At 46.1% G+C, this 20,031-nt stretch overlaps 1 protein-coding gene across 3 annotated transcripts in view; it reads left to right on the top strand.

Moving 5' to 3' along the window:
* LOC144138076 (organic cation transporter protein-like) overlaps positions 1 to 20,031 on the top strand; it is a 109,616-nt gene that overhangs the window by 24,154 nt on the left and 65,431 nt on the right. Inside the window, exon 1 of one of the 3 annotated variants that reach the window (XM_077670166.1) lies at positions 3,087 to 3,153. The exons of 1 other annotated variant lie outside the window; for it this stretch is intronic. The gene's annotated coding sequence lies outside the window, so the exon portion shown is untranslated. Of the gene's footprint in view, positions 1 to 3,086; positions 3,154 to 18,023; positions 18,044 to 20,031 lie in introns of those variants that run through there. One more of the 3 variants, XM_077670170.1, reaches the window with a different exon arrangement.

Genomic DNA, 20,031 nt, shown 5'->3' with positions numbered 1-20,031 from the left:
GCTGAGCAGCTGTGCCTGAGCTGGGAGCCAGCCGGAGCAGCCGCCTGCCCTTCCCCACTTCCTCCACACGGGCGGAGCTGGCAGCGCTGCACCTGGCCGCCGACCTCCTCCTGGAAAGGGGGCCCCATAACCACCCCGGGGCGGTCATCCTCACGGACTCCAGGACTGCCCTGCTGCGGCTGCACGCGGCCGATCAACCCACCAACAGCAGCGGCTACCCGGAGCGCTCCCTTGCAATCAAGCTGCGCACTGTGGCCTCCCGAGGCTGCGACCTGCGGCTCCACTGGCTGCCGGGCCACAGTGGCATCCGGGGCAACGAAGACGCCGACGCCCGCGCCAGGGAGGCCCACCAGGAGGGCACCCCAGTCTCCGAAGACGTCACCGCGTTCGACGAGGCCCGCACTGCCCTGGCCCGCATGGTGCAGACGATGCACCCCGACCCTCGGGTCGTGAGCGGCTTGGCGCCCAGACCGTTGCCCGCACGCATCAGCAGGGACGCCCGCTGCCTGCTTCTCCGCATGCGGCTGAACTGCTGCAATGTAGCGGAGCGTCTGCACCGACACGGCCGCAAGGACTCCCCTACATGTGCGGACTGTTCCGAACTGGAGACGCTCGAGCACCTACTCTGCTTCTGCCCCCACCACGCAGGCCCGAGAGCAGAGCTCCACCGAGCGCTCCAGCGTCGAGGCCTTCCCAGCGCCGACATGGAGGACCTGCGGCAACCCAACGGGAAGTGTTCACTTATGTGCTTCACTTCCTGGAGACGACCGGCCTCACGCAGCGGCTGTAGACCGGAGTGCAGTGATTGACTGGTGTGCCCGGACTGACAGCGTTCTAGGACTGACAGCTCTCTTTATACCTTTCTCTCCCTCTCTCTCTCTTTCTACTTTATCCTATCACTCCCCCTCTACTTCCCTTCCCCTGCACTGAGTTGTATGCAGGTGAGCTCCCTGCCGAGCTCAACATATCCCCAGTGAATTTCCTTTCATTTTCCCGTCGCAAACCGCAACCACCACCACCGCAGGGATGGGTGAGACGAAATGGCACCATTGTTTGACATCTTAGTTTCATTTCGTTCCCTTCTTCCGTTCGTGTTGTCGTTGACATCTGGGGACAGATCTTTCGCCGATCTCCTAATTGCCGGCTTAATTCATAATACTTCAGCTCCGAAAGGCAACAATAAAACTAACGATAACACCAACGAAACAGTCTCAGCAGACAAGCCAAAAACGAACGACCATTGGCAAATGGATTTGGCTCATTTTGATCCGCGAAACAGCAGGATATGGCTCATTTTCGATATGAACTATCATCTGCGTACACGTTTTCAGGGCGTTATCTCAACTTGCCACCTTTTTTTAACGGAAAGTTCCCGAGTTTTTCTTGTCACTACAGTTTTATCCGACTTAATTTCTGTTTCTAGATCTGGCTCATTTCGAAAAAAACGCCTCAAGTGTTGGTGCGTTTAAATAGGCCTTGTCGAATAACCTTTTGTAACCCTCTCTTGCTTGGGAAGCGATTCTGCCTGCAGTATTCTAAGTTAATAATTAATTGCCTAATTATTTAATAAGTAAAGAAATAAATACATAAAATCACTCCTTCCGTTACTTCGCTATCCTGCATTGATTACTTTCGCCCCATTTTGTCACCACCCGTCCCGAGAAATAAAATCGGGCTCCAAAAGCCGCACGAATCCAATCCTACAAACTACGCATAACACAAACGTTCTTACCTTTAAAAAGTTATACTAATTCCTAATAGCAAACTGCTAAGGCAGTGGCGCCAGCAACTGCAAAATCTATATTTACAACCGCAAAGTTTACACAGGGTCTGGTTGGAAAAATCTGCAGTGTCAAAAACTAACACTCCAGGCATACATTGGGAGTGAATTTTTTTCTACTTTAGGTGTTTTATGCACCGAAGCTGTACATGCGCTATCGAGTAGTCAGCACGGGGGGGGGGGGGGTTACGTATTATTTCGGCTACCTAGGCATCTTTAAGGTGCGCCGATATATAAGTACTCATGTGTTTCTTCAGTTTTTTGCCTTCACCAGAGAAACGACCTCCGCGATACGCATCGACACTGCTCAGCAGCACAACGCCTTAGCCACTGAGCCAGAGCACCTGGGGAACTTCTAATGTATTTTTTATCCATGTTAGCTGAGTTGTAGCCGGGTATATACTTGTCTGTTCACCACCAGGCAAGTGTTTAAGTCACTGTAAACCGCTTCCCGCTTTATGCTGTTTGGCCTTGAAAGCATTCGTAATCAAATAACGGGAAAGTATTTTGCAAGGCATGAACGCTGATCACCAAACCTCGTTATAGTTCGCTGAGAATAAGGGTGCAAATTTTGACGAAGTGTACTACGGGTACTGAGCACCGTGTCCATGGCACGTGCGTGCGCACTGGAAACGACTGAAAACCAGATTTCCTCACGGGGGTGTGCTTTTACGAGGAAGCTAATTCTTGTTGCCCCCCCCGCTTACTCCAAACAAAGTTGCACCACACCCCCTTCTCTAGTCCAAACATGAAAGGTCAGTAGATATATATTGCTACTTTCCAAGATGATTTTCACAACGCATCGGCGCGACCAAATAAACACCCCGAACTGCGAAAGAAGTGGCAGCAATGCAGCATCATAGTTCCTACTTTTTTGTGGGCCGAGCAAAGCTGTGCGCATCCACACTTCCACAAATATGTTGGGAAGAGTTCGCCAGCCAATTATAAACTGGATAAAGCGTTCTCCAAAAACCGGGCTCAAGGTAAATTATGCAGCACTATGACAGCAGACGGCAATTGAAAGGCATTTCGTCGGAAAATAACCGGGAATTAACGCAACGATGGCCAAGCCTGAACAGTGGATGAGGCTTTGTTTGAAAGACTAAATATGTGACCACTGAATACTTTCAACAGAAACGCCAGCCCGAGAAAAGGCCGGAATTTAGTGGTTGTTTTATCAGCGTATTAGTCCCTAGTTCCTCAAGAACACAATAAGAGAACGCGAACGCCTTGTTATCAATCTTTACACCAGCCATTACCTAATTAGGCCTGCCTTTATCTTGCTACTTTACCTTGCGCGGAGAGATTACACTAATTGGTTTTTGCCTTAGAAGGGACAGAAGGGCCGTTGTGGCGCGTCTCCGTCGGCGCCGGTGAGTGCGTGTCTCCATTCATTTGTAGAGCGAGTGAGCCGTGCTCTTCTGTAGCTTCATCTGCGGTTACTATTTATTTATTTGTTCCCACTAGGAACCAATAATGAATGCATTGTAATGAGTAACCTGGTGTACTTTGGCGGTGAACCAGGTTACAGAATTTCATACGAAACTGATACAGAATGTCATACGTTGCTTCGTTGTATTCCGCTCAGCCTCAAATAGACAGAAAACCCTTGTCTGCATCCATCATTAGACCTCACCCGTCCGCTTTTATTTCATGTTAAGTTGGACGCTAAATTTAAAGAGCGACGATAACACTGTGCACGTGTTTTTTAGTTCAATTTACCAATTGTATATTCTTCGTTGCATATAATTTAACATTTATAGAATCCTTTAACATAGCGGGCATAGATGTGAATATTGTTCATTGTTTGCACGTTTTTATACTGTGCCACGGGAATGCACCACTGATTGAAGCTACAGCGGCAATACATAACGAATGATAGCTCGAACTTACCAAAGTTAGAAAAAAAAAGGAATTTCGTTGTGCATCAGCAGACGGGGAAAGTGTCGTGCATAGCGTCAGTGAAATTGCGCCTGTTTTGAAGCGCACACCCCACAATATGTCGCGAAATAAACATACATTTGTACTTGCAAAGCGTATGCAAAGCCACGCAGACGTATGTAATCTTTTACGGGTATGTTACACTTGACCGGCTTCAGAGGGGGCACACAGGAACCACAGTGCGTGGCCAGATTTGCTGTCAAGCCTTAAACAACCGGCCACTCTGGCTATTTGCTTACATGAGGGTGGGTAGCTATTAGCAGTAGCAGATGGTCACCTACCCCAGCTGCAGCTGCCCAATATGCGGGGACTAGTCTTAAATTTTCAATTTGAAATCTTACGGACCTGTAACCCCTCCCTCCGCTCTACAACAACTTCGCAGCGAGCTATTTAAAATGTGAAAAATACGGGATTCTTCAAAAAAGTAGCTTCCCAAATGGGTCTTCACAACACAAGCATAACGCAAGCGGCGACGCGAATTTCCCGCGAATCGGCAGAGGCAGAGGCAGTGACAGAGCTGCACAGTTTGTGCGATGCGCAACTGGGGTTGTATACTGGTGTCAATGACCGCTTGAGGGAGCACCAGCTATCTATGAAAAACAAAACAGGGTCGCACCTTCCACGCCATTGTTTTGCCTGCGAAGACAAGCCGTGTCAGCCGCTGCTGAATGAAACAAAAGTGCTGGAAAGAAGCCGGGAACAAGTCGCCCGCGAGCTGATAGAAGCCTTTTTATTCGCAAGAACCATCAAAATTGCGTCAGCGAGCCTTCCGTTAATCTGTACGGCAATGAGTTTGAATTTTTAAACAGGTTGCTGCTTTTCAAAAGTAAAGAAGAAAAAAACCGGCTCCTTTCTCCCCATGTGCAAGAAATGCCATATTGATGTCCGTTTTTCCAATAAAGTTAGTTGGGAGCCTGCGCCCGTCCTGTCCCCTTTGTCGTAGTCCTGTCTTTTCCGTGCAGTTTTTGTACTTATAAGATGCGGCCCCAACTAGCCTAACAAAATGCTCAACTGAGCTCCTTTCAAATACAGAGCGAGGATAGCCCTGGTGGAATGAGGCGAAGTATGCGCCCAGAGGTCTTCCTTTATTTGAAAGAGGATGCCTCGAGTTGACAGGTGGGGTTCGTAACCCGATCATTGTGCGCGGGTAAATGTCTTGGGCTTGTGTGTATGGTTGTGGGCGGGTGATAATCACGCGTTCAAAAAACTTCCCTGCGGACGACATTAGCAATATGAGGCGCAATGTGTCCAGCTTTGTAGGTTTGCCTGGCTTCGGAATAAGCACCATTTCGGCGTGTTTCCACAGCGCCAGTATTGTGCCCTGTTCCCAGTGCTCCTTGAAGTACCCCGTTAAGGCTCGGATACTTGCGTCGTCGAGGTTCCTGGGGAGATTCTTTGGGATCTTGTCTTTGCCCGGAGTGGTGTTGCGGGTCAGGGCTTGAAGTGCCTGCCCGATCTCCTGGGTCGTTATTGGTTTGTCCAGCTTTGGGTTGGGACGGCCATCGTAAGTGCGAGGTTGCACTCGAGGTAAAGTTGTGCCAATGTACGTATCTTTAAGCTCATCAAGTATATCGTCGTCGCTGCTAGGATGGAAGTGTAGCAAGCACTGGATTGCTTTCTAGCTCTCCACTTTACTGTGCATGGGGTTCAGAAAGTGGCGTACTAGCTTCCATATCTTTGCTGACCCCAGCGTTACCTGTACGCTGTCGCCGAGCTGACGCCAATTTTGTCGTGTAAGCTCGGCTGCGTGCTCCGCTGCTTGCCGCGTGATCCCCGTTATCCTGCATTCGAGCTTTCTGTTATATTTCTGCCTCTTACATCTTCGTTAGATACCTTTTCCCACATACACTAAAGAAAACTTACCAACCGCTCCCCTAAAGAGAACAGAGGGGCGCACGAAGCTCGTCATCAGTCAGTGTAAAACAAACCAGGCCTAAAAACCACAAACCTACCCTTAACTAAACTGAAACATAATCAATCCCGACCCAACCCCTGAACCAACAAAAACCAAACCCCGCCCAACCCGCTGGCTGAATTTCACCCGATTTTAAAATAAAACCATACCACACACACCACTTTTTTGAGTCAGAAAGAAAGGGGTGAAAAAATGCCCGCCGGGTGGGATCCGAACCCACGACCTCCAAAATACCGGTTTGGTGCGATGACCACTACGCTACCGGCGTAGTGGTCATATATATATATATATATATATATATATATATATATATATATATATATATATATATATATATATATACAGAAAGAAATGCCGGCAGTCTAAAATGCCAAAGAAGGCATAGGGGAATGGTTAGACGATTTTTTACCGTTAGTGACGTTACATTTTTTTATTTTATTATTAATTACGTGAGAAAGAAAGAAAGAAAAACACGCGCCCAGAGTGGGGACCGAACCCACGCCTTTCGATTAGATCTCGAATGCCTTACCAATTCGGCTATCTGGGCGACTGTGTTCTCCTTCGCTTTCTGGGGTATTTATATTTACTACAACTGTATCTGACGCTTGAGGGTGGAAGCCAGCGCCACTCAGACTACACGGGGATAAGGGGACCTTCTTTTAAACCCCAGGGGCATGACGCGAACGTCTACAGCCTGTCATAAGCGGGTAACTGGCGGGAAGCCCTCTTATGCTACCTTGGCATCAAGGCTGCCAGAACCCAGGCCCTCGCTAAGCTTTCGCAAGATAATAGGGTTTTGGAAATGAGGGGCTCGTTAGGAAATACAGAAATAAATGCCGGCGGTGAAAAAATGAAAGTGGTGAAAAAATGCCCGCCGGGTGGGAGTGGCGCTGGCTACCACCCCCAAGTGCAGAAAACAAAAAATACCTTGACATAAATACCCGAGAAAGTGGTGGGGAAACAGCCCCGCCGGTAGCGTAGTGGTTATCGCACCAGACCGGTATTCTGGAGGTTGTGGGTTCGGATCCCACCCGGTGGGCATTTTTTCATCACTTTCTTTCTGACTCAAAAAATTCTTCATCTGTTTCTATGACCCACCACAACCTCCCCTTTGCTTTCCGAGGTTTTCTTGACTGCCAACCCTTATTTTCTGTCTTATTTCACCGAGCCCCTCATTTCCCATTTCTGATTCGCTACATGCTTAGCGAGGGCCTCTGTTCTGGCAGTCTTGATGCCAAAGGTAGCTTAAGAGGGTTCAACGCTGGTCGACCACTCTCGACATGTCGTAGACACTCGAGTCACGGCCCGGGGGTTAAAAAGAAGGTCCCCTTCACCCCGAGTAGTCCGAGTGGCGCTTGCTACCACCCCTAAGTGCAGGAAACAAAAAATACCTTGACATAAATACCCGAGAAAGTGGTGGGGAAACAGCCCCGCCGGTAGCGTAGTGGTTATTGCATCATACCGGTATTCTGGAGGTCGTGGGTTCGGATCCCACCCGGAGGGCATTTTTTCACAACTTTCTTTCTGACTCAAAAAATTCTTCGTCTGTTTCTATGACCAACCACAACCTCCCCTTTGTTTTCCGAGGTTTTCTTGACTGCCAACCCTTATTTTCTGTCCTATATATATATATATATATATATATATATATATATATATATATAGAGAGAGAGAGAGAGAGAGAGAGAGAGAGAGAGAGATAGATAGGTGAGCAGCCAATTTTAAATGGGCGCCCTGCCATCTCATTTTACTGTTCACCGCAGCGTCGTTGGCACGGACAATGCATTATTAGGCCGCGCTGCATGCTCACGGATGACCTCATCACTTACGCTGTCATTTCCGCGGGCGTGCCTGCTGTCATGCTATAATTCAAATCAGCCGTTCATCGCTCAGCATGCAGCGCGGCCTAATAATGCATTGTCCGTGCCAACGACGCTGCGGTGAACAGTAACATGGAATGGCAGGGCGCCCATTTAAAATTGGCTGCTCCCCTCCCGACATGCAATGAGGGTCCAGGCTGGGCTTTCACCTAGAAATGGAGCAAATAGGACTACTTCTCTCCTTAACTCTGACTTTTTGCCACTTTTTACTGAGGACGATATCCGTTAGACCCTGTTTAACTTTAATCGACGAAAATCTCCCGGTCTGGATGACGTGTCGGTTGATGCCCTGTGTAAGAATTTGAACTTAACGCGTATTGCTTGTTATTATAAACAACATAATCATTACTCAAATTGTACCCATCGGTCTAAAACAAGCCTTAGTTATGCGAATGTAGAAACGCGGTGACAAAACAACATCAGAAATTATAGCGGCATTTCAATCCTTCCGACCATAGCTTTGATACTACAAAAGCCTGTTTGTTCAGTATTACGTCGTTCCTTTCAAACTCGTGATGTGTTTTCACTTAACTAGTCTGGTTTTTATCAGTTGTCGAGGCATGCAAAAAGCCTGAGATGAAATTTCTGATTACTTGAATATGGCTATCGGTCAAAATGAATTCGCTTCTGCTCTATTTTTAGATGCAACCAAAGCATTTGATTGTACGTTCGTCGTGGCCTTTTGTGCGACAAACTGTACAACTATGAAATTCGTGTTCCATTTCTTTCTTTACTTGCCAATTATTTTGCGTATTGATCACAAATCGCAGTCATACGAAAAGTTGGAAGTACACAAATTCATTTACGTTGTGCAGGGCCACAAGGGTCAATACTTGCTCCTTTTTCGTTCACTTTATATAGTGATAATCCAGTGCTTCTGTATCTTACTAACGCGTTGTTCAGTACGCGGATGACATAATTTTGATTTCCAGACACAAGGTATATGCGACAGTTGTGAAGAATGTACAATATGATTGTGAGGGACTAATGGAATGGTTTGGGATTAACATAACTAAAACACAACTCTGGTGGAGGCGAAAAGCAAAAACGCCCGTGTGTACGAGATTTCGGCGCACGTTAAAGATCCCCAGGTGGTCAAAATTAATCCGGAGCCCTCCACTGCGGCGCGCCTCATCGGCTGCGTTGCGTCGGCGCGTTAAACCCTACAATCAATCAAATCAACTAAAACACAACTTCTGTGTTTTTGCAATCCTCTCAAACTTATCTCCCAATAACTACCGATCTTCCTACACAACTCATCTTGTAATAAGTGCAGTTGTTCTCCGCTTTATTATATCTGGACTGTTAAATATCTAAAATTATTTTCGATCCCCACATGTCATGGAACAGCCAGTTGGTCTACATTTGTGCCCATTTCGCAAAATGGCCTGTTTGTTGTTTTTAATGCGTCCGTCATGTCCAGTTTCAGTCCGGAAACAGATCGCATATCCTTTTGTTTACGGCCTGCTATGCTATGGTATTTGTTGCTTTTATTTTTACACGACCTTTTGGCGAAATTAAGTTGATAATTTGTTGAAACTTGTAATAAAATCAATGATGCATGGTGTGAATTTTAATGGTGGATTTTGCCCTGATCTCTTGATGCCAAAATTTTTAATGTTGTATACACGAACACTACTTTTGAAATACGTTTGGGCCAATGAGTTTTACTGTCAGGAAATTTCGTCAACGTAATAATTTTGTTTCTCCTAGGATACGAAGTAGGTATGGAGAACGTGTTCGCGCTATTATGTCTCGCATACAACGAATCAATTACCAAATGATGTTTTCTCCCTCAGCAGCCAAAATTAATTAACAAATATGTGCTGAAACTTTTCTACTCATCGACATTTTTTTCCTCACTTTTCCTTTATTTCTTCCGTCTTCAGTTTTGTTTTGCTTTATCGGCAAAGCAATAGGTCTTACTTAGCACTTCTACGTCTTGCATGACACCTGTGTTGTCACTTAAGAACTCAATTTTGTTTCTGGTTGCACCTTAGAGACTTTTCCGTGTCCATTTCCTGTTGTTTCGTTTCTAGAAAAATTAGTTCATCTACCTCTGGTTATTTCTCTCTGGAAATCCCACCCGTGTATCTCCTCAACTGTTGCGACTGCCTGTTCCGAAGTTTCCCACTGACCTTTCTGCCATTTGCTTCTTATCTACCTCTGCGTTAAAGTCTCCCATCACAATCGTGAACTGCGTTGTGGCCTTCTTAATTGCTGATTCGAAGTCCTCGTAGAAGCTATCCACGGCTTCATCATCATAGCTGGTTGTTGGCGCATAGGCCTGTACGATCTTTAACCTGTATCGCTTATTTAGCTCGATCACGACAGCCGCTACTCTCTCACTAATGCTGAAAAACTCCTTCACGTTTCCTGCTATGTACCTACGCATTAAGAATGCCACCCCATGTTCTTTCTTCTCTTGGAGACCTATGTAGCACAAAATATGTCCGCTAGTCAGCTCCATCAAGCCCTCTCCCGTTCTTCTAACTTCGTTTAACCCTATGATATCCCACCCAATGTCCGAGAGCTCCTCTAGTAGTTCAGCTAAGCTTCTCTCACCAGACAATGTGTGTGCGTTGAACGTCGCCAGGGTCAATTTCCAAAGGCGGCCTGTCTGGACCCAGAGATTGTTAGCACCCTCTGCGGTATCGCTGTTCTGACCACCGCCGTGCACAGGTGCTCTACAGCTGCTGGGGAGTGAGGGCCGAGAGTTGAGTTGATTAGTGATATGAGGTGACCGCCAACTACTACGCCAGGGTGGCCAGGTCATCTTCTGGTGAGGGAGTGCTGTTTGTGTACCAAAGGGCCGTCCCAGCATGGTTGAACCTATCTGGTTTAGCATGTCACGTATCCAGGATGATTGTTACTTCCGGAGCACGCCGCACTCCATACCTGCCTGCGTTGGGAATGGAGAGCCAAACACATGCAGGTATAGAGTATATGACGTACCCTACTGTTATTTTTCCACTGGGGTGCGTGATATCCAAAAAAGTAGGGAAAAGTTGGGAAACCAAGAAAAGAATCTGGAGAAATGTATCCTTGCTCTATGGCAAACTATGGGTAAATAATGAATTATACCGGTGTAATGAAGAAACAAATAACGCTGTACTCGTCTACACGAGGCCCCGAGCATCTGGCGAGGAAAAAACGAGAAATAGCAATGCGATCCCAACGTACACGCCGCGAAGAGCAGCGAAAGAAATAACTTTTGTAAATGTGAACACCCGTACAATAATGAATAAATTAACAGCGTTAGAATCTTTGGGCTGAGCATCGAGCCCGACTTTTTAACATTCACTGAAACTTGATTAACAAAGGATATAAAATATTTTGAGATGGCACTTCCTAGCTATGCAATAGTATGTAAACTTCGACCGTCACATGGCGGTGGTGTGGCATTCTAATAAAACGGGATAGCCGCTTTGTTGCCCTGCCAGAAGTGATTGAGGTCAAGGCAGTGTTCTGCAAGCTACTTTATGCTGCTCGACCAATTTTTGTCGGCTGTGTTTATCGCAGTCCTCAACTGACCGTGATACCATGCGATCTCTGTATGTGTACATGCACATGCACCAGCACGTTCTAGGGGCGCAACTAATACTACTTGGTGATTTAAATCTATCTGATATAAATTGGCAGACTATGCAGCACCACTCCACGTGCTCGCACGTTGTTATCAACGCGCTCTTAACGTTTCATCTTTCCCAAATTGTCACTCGACCTACTCGTGGGCAAAAATTTTGTTCAAGCATCCTTTATAGGGTATTTTAGGCGAACATTTTCTACCGGACAAAGTTAAACGGACCTTTTGGATGGGAAATCAAATGAAAATGTTCTTCTATGAAATTATCCTGCGTTAGAATCCCGTACCACACTCAGTTATGCGAATGTAAAAACGCGGCGACAAAACGACGCCAGAAATTATAGGGGCATCTCAATCCTACCGACCATAGCTTTGACACTAGAAAAACCTGTTTGTTCAGTATTATGTCGTTTGTTGAATCATTTGTTACATATCCCGATTTTAACAGTGCTGGCGATACCAGTATAATAGACCAGCTTTCTTTAGAGCTTTCTTCGTCTTAACACCTGAGCAACGGCATTAACACAGATATCGAAACACTGTGGGAAAAATGTATTTGGGAAAAAACAATAGGGAAAAAATACGTTGTATTGAAGGTAGTGTGATGTTGCCCGTCCTGCAATAATCCCTCGTGGGATTCGCAGGGGAAATAAATAAATAAATAAATAAATAAATAAATAAATATTGGAGTGCCGCTTAGCAACGGCAGCGTGCGTTGCCACGACGCAGCGCAAGTATCACCTCAGCGCTTCGCATGTGAATACCGTGTCCGAATGGCGGAATCGCATATGCGTCGGCTTCATAACGCGAGGGACACAGGTTCGGTTCTGACCACGGGAGGCGTTTGAGCTGTTTGAGCTCAAGAGCATGAGAAGAGGAAAAGCTGCAGGTGACGACGGGATAACCATGGATCCTTATAGGAACACCGAGATATTGTAATGGATGAAATTTGCTGCACTCTTCTAACAATGCTTAATGACTCTAAAAGGCGCATAGCCTAAAAACTCTAACAGAATTTTGATTCACAAGAAAAAGATTCCAAAGATCTTAAGAATTACAGGCCTATTAGCCTGCTCTCGGTTGTATACAATCTGTTTACCAAAGTAATAGTAAACCGCATAAGCGGAAGCCTAGATTTCCAACAACCCAGAGAGCAGCCAGGGGTTAGGAAAGTGTACTCAACAATAGATCACATCGATGCCGCCACTCAAGTAATATAAAAATAAGCAGAGTACACTAAACCCCTTTACGTTGTATTTATGGACTATGAAAAAGCGTTTGACTCAGTGCACACCCCAGCAGTGCTAGAAGAAGTAAAAGAGAAGGTAATAGAGGAGACCTACATAAGTGTTAAGAGAAGACCTATATAAGTCCTGGCCGTACATATAAGCGATGTACAGTCGGAAAAAGGCTTGTCTATAACACTCGAGCGGCGTGCTACGGACTGTGCGGGAGACACCTAGTGATAACGCCTGGTTTGAGATAGGTAGAATGTGAGCATGCACAGCCGGTATCAGCGCGATGGCTGTGCCCCTACTCACTGTGCCTGTCGCCTTGGCTTCCATACCTTCTTTGACCGTGGGCCCTATTCTCGACTGCACAAATTGCCGGCAATTCAGGCAATTTTCCGGAAGTCTTTTCTGATTGGCTTTCAATTTTGGTCACGTGCTTCCGGTTAACAAAGCGGTTGTGTGTGCTGTCGTCATTTTGACGTTTCATGTCGTCTACGGACACCAGTTCTACAGTTTGCCTTATTTCTCGTTACTAAAGGCGCATAATTCTTGGCCGGCAACGAAAAACCAGACTATATGCAGCGGACATGACAACGTAAGCCTGTCTTTGCTATTCAACAACAATACTGCTTGTAATACACACCCCCTCTGTGATTGGCTGAGAAGGCGTGACGTAATTTAAACAGTTGGCGGGAACGATTACATCATGCATTGGCAACTTCAGCCTGCGTAAAAGTGACGTAATGCTACGTAACAGCTTGAAAATGGCGGCTGTTTTTGTCGCAAAATACAAGCAAAATAGGGCACAATATTGCCCCGGCTTACGGCGCCGCGAAATGTGCGGCAATTTGCAGCAGGCGCAGTTTCGCATGCGCGCTGTTTAAAGCACGTTTCCTACCGAAACAAATTATAGTTTCAACTGCTTCCAAGTCAGCGATCATGAAACATACAAATAACATGCAGTATTTTGCTTTTATGTTTGGCAATGAAATAAAAATTATTTGTTTGGCGTAACCGCAACATAAGAGGGCAGTACAAGCCTCTCCATGACAAAGAGAACCCAATGCATGTCATTTGTCCATACTTGTCCTAGTAAGCTGTTGGGTCACATGATCGAACTCAAGAGAAAAATAACAATGAAAAGTGACTATTTAGTTCATTACAGCGCTGATTGCAGTCGAGCTTGACGAATGAGTGAATCGGCGACATCGGTGCGCTCCGCGGTTATCAGGCGTAGCGCTTCCCTGCTCATATGTGTCATAGAAGCGATGGTCGCGGCCGTCTTTTTTTCTGTGATCACGCCATAAACTTGTAACATAGCAGCAGACGATGGCGTGGCCAGGCGTGGCGGCGGTGGCGGCAGGGAAGGTGATAACGCAACAAAGCTTGCATTGAAGCAGAGAGCCCAGCTATGTTAATAAAAGCGATTGAAAGAAATAAATAGATACGGTAAAAAAATTGTGTGAGGTTCTTTAGCTCGACATCCGCCTTTCGCTCGCTTTTGGATCAACGTTACTCGATCGCCTTGTGGTGTTGGTGCCAAATTTGACCTCCAGAAATGGGTTTTTCTTGTCAGCCTCAGCTACCGTGTTAATTTTTATAGTACATGCCAAGTGTTTTTATATCTTTCTTGCACAATATTTGATACCTTGGTAGCGCTCTTTATGAGTGACTCGTCAAATTACACTGCATGTCGTCATAGCTATAGGTGCAGCACGTCACTGATTGCTTACGTAATGCTTACGCAAAAAAACATGGGCGAAATGCCGGCAATTTGTGCAGTCGAGAATAGGGCCCCGTAATAAGCGCTGCATGCTTGCGCTGCCGGCCGGGAAACAAAAGGGGAGATTAGTCGAGCTAGCGCACGCTGCTGCATTAGCTTTTGGCACACAGCTGTTCATTGCGTCATCGTTCTACCAATACACTGCATGAATACCGCGTGCACCACTACACGGTTTCTGCGCTTGGCTTTGCACGTCACTGCTGACGGGCTAACGCCACAATACTTAATGCACTGTGCAAGCGATCACGGACCGATACCTAGTCACTCCAGAACGCCGGTAGCGATGCGTTTTCGCCGATTGCTCGTTTTCTCGCATATAGAAAAAACAACTCGTGTCTAGATTCCGTAGGGCGCTGCGAAAATTATGCGACGTTGCACGTAAACGCAGCCAACGCTGTAGTAACAATCGCTAATCTCCACTTTTGTTTCCCGGCCCGGAAGCGCAGACAGGGCTTCTCACGGCGAAAGCAGGTACGGAAGCCAAGGCGAAGGGCACAGCGACAAGAGAAACAGCCATCGCGCTGATGCGGGTTGCGCATGCTCACATTCTACCGGTCTCAAACCAGGCGTTATCACTAGATGCCTTCTGCGCGGTCTGGAGTACGCCGCTCGAGTGTTATAGACAAGCCTTTTGCCGACTGTACGGCCAGTATAATCCTTCACAAGCAAAGCGACAAATTCCCGTTCAGAAAAAGCGTACCACGAGGAGATACCATCTCGCCAAAACTGTTCACAGCATGTCTTGAGGGGGTACTGATGAAGCTTGACTGAGAAAGCACAGTATTGCGGATAAACGGAGAATCCTCGAGCCATTTGACGTTTGCAGATGACATACTCTTGCTAAGTGAGTCTGCAGAACATCACATCATCACATCACTTTATTTCCTGAAAGACCCCTCGAGGGGGTATTACATAAGGGCTGGGTTGACAATATAATTTATTATTTTCCCCGAGTTTTTCATAGGGAAGGATAAGTAGACAAATTGTCCAAAGATGTTGATGGGCAGGAAATGGTGAATACGTCGTGAGGAAGGTCATCCCAGTCCTTTGTAGTCCGTAAAAAACAGGACATTAAAAAAGTGGTTGTTTAAATACGTGGTCGGGCGACTTGAAGTGGATGACTAGTGCGGTGAGATATGCGGGCTGGTGAAATAATGTAGGGATCACGGAGCGGGCTGTGAAAGAATTTGTGGAAAAGGCAGAGGCTGGAAATACGGCCGCGGACGTCAAGGTTTAAAAGAGCGGATGTTTTTTTCAGGGATGATACATTGATATTGTACGAATACGAAGAATGAATAAACGTAATAGAACGGTTTTGAACTGCCGCCTCAAGTGAGTCGATTAGATATGCTTGGTGCGGGCTCTAGATTGCAGACACATATTCCGATTTACACCGGATAAGAGACTGGTACGCCTGCAGTTTCACATTCTTTAGGGTGGGCTGAAGGGGACGTTTCAGAAAACCTTAAGGTTTATTTGCAGATGATATAACGTTAGTAATGTGCAGGCACCAGTTAACATCGTTGCATACGCTGACAACAAGATACTTATATGATTGCATTTGTTCGAGGGCGACGTTAGCAATTACGTAGGGGAACAGAAAGGGGTTGTGGCGGCGGCAAAATGATACGGTTTTGCACTTGTTGGGATTAGGTTTCATAAGCCAGTGGTCACACCATTGTTGTACGTGGTTAAGGTCATCTGCGATAGCGGTCTGATCAGCGGGGTTACTGTTTGAGCGATAGATTACACAGTCGTCGGCAAACAAACGAATTCGGACGACATGCGAAGCTAGGTCATAAATGTAAATTAAGAAGAGAAGAGGCCCGAGAACGGAGCCTTGTGGGACACCTGATGTTACTGGAAGGGGACTAGAGTGCACTGCATCGAGGGGGACAAACTGGTAGGTGTTAGTTGGAAATTCATCAATCCAAGTTAGAATGTCAGAATGAAAATTTAAGGATCTAAGATTTATTAGCAGTCACTTATGAGGTACCCTGTCAAAGGGTTTCGAGAAATCAAAAAATACTGCGCCATACTGCTGGTTATTATCAAGATTTGTATGCGAATCCTAGGCATAAAGGGCTAATTGGGTCTCGCAAGAGCTACCTTTACGGAACCCATGCTGAGCAGGATGAAAGAAGCTCTTCCCGTCCAGAAAGTGAATGATTTGGGAGTAGATGACGTCTTTCAGGATTTTGCAGGGTGCACTTGTTAGAAAGATGAGTCGATAATTCAGGGGGCTGTTTTTGTTACCAGATTTGAACCCTGGAGTGACCTTCCCCACCTTCCAGTCCTCTGGTAAGTGGCCTGTGCGAAGTGACTGTGAGAATATTAGCGACAAAATCATTGAATAAAGGCATTTGGTGTTTTTAAGAATATTAGAATCGATGTCACTCCCACTTTATAGATAACAGACAATATACCCGCTCAGATAAGTGTTATACAATTCGGTAACGCAAGGAATGATATGTGGGTTTCGTTGGTAAAAACATATTAAAAGGCGGTGTTGAAAAATTCATTGCTGTCGTCATCACTCACATCGTCGCCACCTTTATTTTTCGATCTAACAGTGCGGGTTTTCTGGTGATTAATAATTTGCCCGAAACTTTCTGGGGTTGTTGGTTAGTACCTTGGGTTAGTCCGTGTGATAAAACGAGTGCTTCGCACTGCGTATAGCAAGCAAATATGCTTTTTCAGCCGCATAGTATTTATCTTAATTGTGAGCACTCGGTTTTACCTTGGAAGCCCCAAATAATCGTTTCTTCTTATTTTCTAGTTTTTTCAACGTTTCCGTGAATCATGGCTTCTGGCAAGATGAGCGAAATGAGATTGTCGGTATGAACTTCCTATCAATTCCGCTATTTCTTTCTTAAAAATCGTCCAGTTGTCCTCTACTGATCTGCCCCAAAAACCTGCTTCAAAGTCCGAGAGAAACATTTGGAGTTCATTATTTATTGCCTAGCAGTTGCCCTTATATTACAAACTGATACTCTTAGGCTGGAGCTGGCGGGACAAATCGTTGAAATTGAAGATCGTGTGTATGACCTTGTGATCGCTGATTTCACAGGTCTGTAAGTGAAAACAAACTTTCAGGGTATGCTGTTAGTATCATTTCTAGTATATTCGCGGGGTTATTAGTCTCTCGGGTTGGCTCCGACACCAGCTGTGTGAGATTAAAATTTAAGCCCACATTGATTATTTCTTTTGTTTCAGTACTGCTTCCTGCCAGAGCTACTTGGTCTCGCAAGTTATTATCGGGATAGCAGCTAAAATCGCCAAAGAGTAGGACACGCGCGTTTTGGTGTTTATCAGTGAGGTTTTTCAGTGTGTTGTAAGTTTCTGTGGGAAATGCGGGCTGCTTTGTGGCAGACGATAACACACTTCAAGCATCAGTGTTACTGGCGTAAAGCAAATGAGCAGCCATAGGATTTTTATTCGGACGTAATGTCAACAACTGCGCACGATAGCAACTTGCTAGTGGCGGTTAAAACACCTTCCCCTCGGGTGCCTTTGCCATCGTTTCGAAAAACGCCCAAGTTCGGGAGATAAGCAAGGATTTTGTTGTCTCTAACGTCACTTGAAGCCATGTTTCGGTTACCACGAGTACATTGCTGCCGGATGACGAGACAAGATTGCATATTTGCAACGCGCTTTGAAAGAAAACTGCGGGCGTTAGTGTACATTACGGACGTGGATATACTTGATCGTGCGCTACTGCAGGGGCTGTGTGACGGTTGCCGATGCTGTTTGGATTGCTACGTGATTTCTTTGACGGTTTCTAACCATTCTTCGAAGACATACCGCTTTGAAACAAGGACCAACGTTTTGTAGGGGCATTAAAAAGCCGCGGACTTGCTTCTGGCGAAGACAATAAGGTGTTTCCGTGCATTTCGGACTGAACGAGAAAAATCCTGCCCAATTGCGTAAGTTCCGCCTTTTAGTTTTTTTCGTTAGAAAGGATTGCTTCTTTGGTTTTGCAAGATGCAAATTTCACTATGATCGGACGGTGCAGGCCAGGTTAGGGACGACCGAGCCGATGCGCGCGTGCCATTGCATTCGGGTCAATTTTAACGCTTAGAGGCTCGCTTCAGAGTTTAATAATCACATTTTCCTGCTCAGAGAAAGTTTCAGAATGGTTAGTATCTGGAAGGTAATAGAATATAAGGTTGTTGAGGCGCGAGCGATTTTCCGCATCGTCAAACCGGGTCTACAGAGTCAATTCGACGAGCAGTGGCGGCTGTACTGGTTTCTAGTGTCGCTAGTTGGGTTTGAACGGTTGAAAGGCTTTGAAGGTGTTTTTCCAACCGTGTTATTCTGTCACTTTGGTCACTAATAGTTTTCTCCGTAGTATTTAGTTGCGCTTCGATGCTTTGCACCTCAGAGAGCAGCGTCTACTGTACAGCAGAGCTCAGTAACAATAAACACGTCAGAACGCCCTGGATTGGTTTCTATGTCCCCATACCGGAATATCAGTAAAGGGGGTATGGCGCCAATGCATTGAGGGCATGACGCCAGTTTACACAACACTGCGGCTCGGCAGCTGGACCAGACAGTAATTGTTTGATTTTTTTTTTTTGGGGGGGGGGGGGGGGGGGGGACAGAGAGGTTTGTCTACACACCTGCTTTGTGAACAATGACGGGTGAGATGACTCACTGCGGGTGAGCCACAGAGCCCACCGAGACCCCTTGCGAAAAATGCTTGAGCAACTGTTACCAGAAAGAATAGCCGTGGGGCTAAAAATAAATATGAAAAAATTTGCAGTAATGATAAATAAGCATGCCGAAAGGGCCCTCTTCAGCGTACGTAAAGAAACGCTAGAACGGTTAGAAGAATACAACTACCTCGGACAGATTGTCACTGCTAACCCTAAACACAAAAGAGCAATCCGGCGCAGAAAAGTATGGGTTGGGTGGCACTCAGCAGGCACCCCTAAATAATTAAAAGTAACCCACCTAAGTTGCTTGAAATGCCAAAACTAAATAAAAGTGTAAACTGGTTATACATTATATACCCTATATTTGCCTCATCGACAGCGCTGATACAGAAAAAAAAAGACCGTGGCCGTGTGGTCTGGAGCGCTAGGGATATCATTTTGCAAGTCGCAAGTTCGAATCCCCGAGGGTAAATTCTATTTTTTTTTTTTTTTTTGTAAATTGATTTTTCGTTTTCGGCCGATGTTTTCTACACTGATATCACAATTTTGGGCCGTAAAGTTCACAGCTCCACGAACGAGTTCGCAGAACACGCGCAGACTGACACTGACGCGCTAGCGAGTTTTCGTTGGCGTGCTGTTTCCAAAAGCACCGACTGCTTGCGGGAAGTGGGCATAGGCCAGAATTAGCAGACCCTTGGCCTGGTACGAACCCGCTTTTTACGATACAGGCATGAGTGAGGCAAGCTCCAAATATGGGGGAAAAGCGCTTTGAATTTGAGCGTCTGCGGGGACGCGGAGGGCGTTCATCCACTGCGTAGGCCTCGGCTAGTGATTTCTACGATTCCAAGCCGTCCTGGGAGGCTTATCTTGGGCATTTTACAGCCGACAAAATGACAGAAGCGCGGTATGACGATTACTGAGATATCGAGAATGCTCATCCACCGATAACGTCGGATGTCAAGCATGTTGTTTTACAGAACCGAAACCGAAACTTGTTTGAATGCTAACCGTGGGCATCGTCCAATCACGGTGCCACCTTCTCCCGACGTCACAGCGTTAAGTTGGTGCGGCCGCCGCAGTCCGCGCATGGTAGTTTTTCTTCTTTCGAGCCTTATCAAATAATTACCGACTTGTCAACCGGATAAACGACGAAAAATGTGTTCATTTGAGCCAGTCAACGCAGTGCAAGCGAAAACGGGAGTTTGACAAACTCACTTCAGTGTCCCTTTAAAATGAAGAAAAAAATGGAATTGGGC

Source organism: Haemaphysalis longicornis, unplaced genomic scaffold, assembly GCF_048455015.1.
Source record: "Haemaphysalis longicornis isolate Haplotype H1 unplaced genomic scaffold, Haemaphysalis longicornis Haplotype H1 scaffold_1, whole genome shotgun sequence".
Classification (NCBI taxonomy): domain Eukaryota; kingdom Metazoa; phylum Arthropoda; class Arachnida; order Ixodida; family Ixodidae; genus Haemaphysalis; species Haemaphysalis longicornis.
Note: the sequence above shows the minus strand (reverse complement) of the source record. Positions and strands in the feature narration are given on the sequence as shown.